At 31.6% G+C, this 4939-nt stretch overlaps 1 protein-coding gene across 1 annotated transcript in view; it reads right to left on the reverse strand.

The window, feature by feature from the left end:
- Positions 1 to 348, reverse strand: part of LOC149771168 (uncharacterized) — a 4867-nt gene extending 4519 nt beyond the window's left edge. The window contains exon 1 of the mRNA XM_089948789.1: positions 292 to 348. The gene's annotated coding sequence lies outside the window, so the exon portion shown is untranslated. The remainder of the gene's footprint in view (positions 1 to 291) is intronic.
- Between the last annotated feature and the right edge of the window lie 4591 nt (positions 349 to 4939).

Raw genomic sequence — 4939 nt, forward strand, 5'->3', positions numbered from 1 at the left:
AACATTTTAATATGTTTCAATCCAAGACATACTGTGAGAAGAAAAGTCATTGTACATAGACCAACTAACTTTTAGTTCAGAGCATCAACGTGTTGTACAGTCACATCCTGGTCTTGCATATATATATATATATATATATATATATATATATATATATATATATATATATATATATATTGATATATATGTAAGATAACCATACAACCGGTGAAAATGCAATTTCAATACAGATGTCGAAATTACGAAATAGACAAGTTCTATCACACAGTTAAGGAAAGCGAAATGACCTACTGTTGTCCCCTCTGCACGTAAACCTTGATTCTCTTTCAACTATAAATTCCTCTTCTTCGTGTTTCCAAATGGGCAATCTGGCCAAGATGTTTGTTTTATATAGTGAGCACATTCCACATATAGTGACCTTTATAATACCTTTGTTGTACGCAATGTTTCCAGAAAGATTAGAGCTCTGTTTAATGAAAAGGGGAAAAGGTATTAATGTTGTTGTTTACTTATCTGACCATATATGGTAACAAGTACAGGTTCTCTTATATCTAATAGTACATTTAGTGTGCATGCACTCATAACTATTGGATCAAATGGGTATTTCTCTATAAGAGCACGTCTGAGCCTAATCGTCATCATTACGTCATTATAATGTGATACCAACCATATCAAGACAATTTCAAGCATCCAAGATAATATCATTTCTGACATTAAGGTATATAATTAGTATTATTAAAAACAAGAACTGCCATTCCTCTTTGCCGAAGTAGTCTGATTCATGTTGTTTTTTACTGCCGATATATGATGCTTTCGTACATTTGTGTGTATACTAATTATTCAAGGTTTATTTATTATCTTGAAGTAACATGCATTTACCATGCAGTATAAAGTGGTCAAAATAAAAGCTATAACTTTTCCTTCAAATGGTTTACATTACTGTTTAAATTGAATTAAGGTTTGTACAATTATGGTTATTTTTTGTATAACAAATATAGCATGGTTTGGAGGACAAATGCTTAACTGACAATAACCAATAACAACTATATTTTCCGAATTAGTGAGAACCAAAGTTCATATCATAAAGCAGCGTAATGCGTAATGCATTTTTGCCGTCTCCTTTAATAAGCAAGCTTCTGATTAACAGGCCAACTAGTCTAATGACTGACATGCTATTGAGTATAATTTATAATGAAAATGAAAAGAAAATAATTCATTACTTGTTAAAATGTAACGGTGCGTTATACAATTATTTCCTATATACTTTACAGCACATAATGTCCGATATGGAAATATTAGATACGAATTATTTGTTAAAGCTTATGCGATTAGTTCTTGAACATAATTCTTCCCAAACTACCAGTATGTGATCAGGGTATATACGACTATAAAGTCTTCGGAAAAAAAAGGCAGCAAATTTCAGGCACGATTGATTTTTTCATGATTGATTAAAAACGGAATTGGCAGATTAAGAAGACTCGTCGAGGGATATGACAATATTTCGGCATCGGATTGTATTAGTTTATTTTTCTCACAAAGATATCATCCTGGTAAATATGACACGTGTGACTTGTAATTGGTTCTCTGATATTAGTGTCTCTTTTATTGTATTGCAAGAGGGTATAAGAATGTATATGCATCTTTGAAAACATGCTTGCATGTATCTTTCTGTTTGATTGTATACATGCTTGCACAAGTATTTGTTAGATGACCAAACTGAAAATCCCCACATAAACAGTTCATAATTATTATTTGTTTTCTATCTCAGTTGTTATTTCATTGGAATAACATAAGTTAAATCTATAAAGTATAATAACAAACACAAAATGGTAGACAAACACGTTAAAATTAAACCTACCAATGTGTATTAAATAATAACTTTGAGTTCTGAAATAGAACATATTTTTCAGGTCTAAATAATGATTTTCTTGATGTCATCAGTGTTAGCACTATAAATAGCATTATAAATGTTTGTCTACGATGCTCATACTATAAAATCATCTGTGATACTTATTCTGTATCAGAATTATTTTATCTGGAAAAGACGCTGACAACAAGGCGCAATAGGGTTATCTCGATTATTGAATTACTAATGATATTATTAACAAACTTATCATTGTCTTATAATATAATACATACTGGATACATATTATATCAATGATGCTCGCTTAGTTCCAGCCTTGTTTGAGTCATGGTAATATGGAATCGGTATTGTCGATATCTATGTTCTTCTTAAAGAAAATGAAATTAAATTTCAAGCTCTTTCTTCAGTAAATATTGATAGATATATAATTAAAGCCAGATATTTCCAAAAACTTATTCATATTTTAAGTGAATCTTCGGTTTGCATCATTTTGCATACATCAACGCTAATGATATATTATTAATTTTGCACTAGTTTGTAAACAATAAGGTAATGTGGTAATTTTGCTTGAACAGTTGTCAGTATGACACTTTTACTTAAATCAGTATAGAATGCCACAATACTTGTCATACGTTTACTGGCCAAATGTAATATGAGATCATAGGCTGCATTAAACCGACGGTAAAATAAATCTATATGATATTTCATTTTGGTATTAAGGGCGATTGCGTAATGGGATAATGAATACCCGATTCCTATGGATTGGTATGGCTTCTTAACGAAAACAATCACAAATACCGATTAGTTGGAGATAATTCCTGTACATTAATATGGGTTACCTGGGGGGACAATTTAGCAATAAAATCAGAAAATAAAACATTGAAATAAAGTCCGTCAGCATTCAAGAACTTAGGATAATATCTAATTCGACTCTTATCACTAATCTGCACTTAACCAAACTTACGTCACTAAGGACAAAGTTATCGTTAAGTCCAGACGTGTATCTAAACGTTTAGGTAACTGTTTACTTTCCACGTGGCCCTTTTACTGCTTGAGTGAACAGCAACGGCGACTGGTTGAGAATCAGTAAGAATAAGCCATTAAGACATAGGGCACTCTTGCACAGCCGAAAACAAACGAAAAGTTATTGTCCTGATAAAAGAAAGCATTCTTTACTACTGACACTTTAAGGATGAATCATAAGGTTTTGATAGTAATTAATGTGAGTACGCTTCGAAATTGTAGGCACACATCACTCAACAACGTAGAATACACAAATCATTCGAGATGAACTTTTAGGTACGTCAAAAAGAACTTCTATATATACATACTATATAAAATGTCATTCAATAAAGAATCAATATCGTACAAAATACATTACAAATATGTTAAGCAATATATACAGTTTTATACTATAAACATTGTTTGTTTTCTGCAAAATGACAGCCAACAACATTCCTGTTAAAAATGATCATACCCGGTCAGGAAATCACTGGCGCATAAGAGATACATAGGTCGTACAAAGCATAAAATATTATATTACTCTTATTTGTCTGCACATATGTTTTCCTCACAAAAAGGTAAAGTAAATTTAAGATGGCAATCTCCATTAAACTTATGCATCTGGAATGTCATAACTTGCATGCTAAACACGTGCTGCTAGATTATACCTGCAGGATAACACACTGCATTATGATAATTGTACGTACTGATACTTACAAAATACAGAAATATTTCAGGGCTTGGTTTTGGTGGGTAGGTCTCAAACGGGAAAACCTATCGTTTCCGTTATAAATTCCACTTAAGCATAAGACGTGACAAAATGTATGCAACATGAATAAGACCATTAGTCATTATATACAATTTGTGTAAATTGTCGAAACGTCGCTTGTAAACATTGGACAGAAAGAGTATATGGAATAATTCAGTCCATCATACATGTAATATACATTCAGATCATCTTAATCAAGCTCTAGAAATGAAATAAATTCTTTTTACAAAGTACTGGATATAGTGTGCGGACCTTCTGGAGTAAGCAATTAAATCAATGTATCTAATATATCGCTAGTATTATTTCATAATGTGGGCACGCATATTAGTATAGGTGCTCTCAAAGATCTAATATAATGAATCTATGATGAACAAGCGATTGTTTCTATGACTTGTATTGTTAAAATATTACACATAAAATATTTCAATGGCGCATGATAAAAATAACGTAGTACTAACAAAGAATAATTACGTGTAACAGTTTGGTGAGAGGCGATAACAAGGAGAATAAACTAAATGAACCTATTTCTACTGGAACCTTTAAAATAATTGTTAAAACTCCACAAGAGAATGAGTTTGAAAATGCACCCTCTTTCTACTAAAAACAGCGTCACCATACGAAAATGTTACATGTACGCATTAATATATTTAGAAAAGCGTACAATAACATAAGTGAGAAAAAAGCATTTTAAAAATCAGTTAAAACAGCAAAGAAATACCACTTGAATACCTGATATTTAATTATTATTGTATGGATCAGAATGTTTAGATATTAATACAATATGCATTTGATTGGCATGCAAATGACGCATGTTTCCAAACATGAGAGTGAGACGATTTTGGTCATCTTTGAACAACATAAGTTGCATCCGGAGGGCCTCTTGATGTAAAACAAGGTACAACCCAGCCATATTAAAATATATTAAAATGGAAGAATGCATCTCCTATTTTGACAACAACTCGATTAAAGATCTGCTTATTTGCTTATTTGAATATTATTCATTGCAATCTTTTCCAAAACATACCTAATAGTTTACACATGTGTGCTATTAGTTCTATATCATATACCGGATTAAGCTAGTGAGGGGCTCGTAGGATTATTGTAGCATATGTTGTAAAGGCGCCCAAATTTAACAAAACCAACATACATATTTATGCAAATAAAAGCGCGGGGATAGTAGCATTTTCTTCCTTTGCTACTTGGATAATCAGACACTGTAAATACGTATCATTCATAGCCATTAAACATCCTATATGCACCATGTAATATACTAATGTAATATTTGTGCAAATTGCGCATCATCT

Source organism: Sinohyriopsis cumingii, unplaced genomic scaffold, assembly GCF_028554795.1.
Source record: "Sinohyriopsis cumingii isolate HCF-2022 unplaced genomic scaffold, ASM2855479v2 utg002080l, whole genome shotgun sequence".
Taxonomy (NCBI): domain Eukaryota; kingdom Metazoa; phylum Mollusca; class Bivalvia; order Unionida; family Unionidae; genus Sinohyriopsis; species Sinohyriopsis cumingii.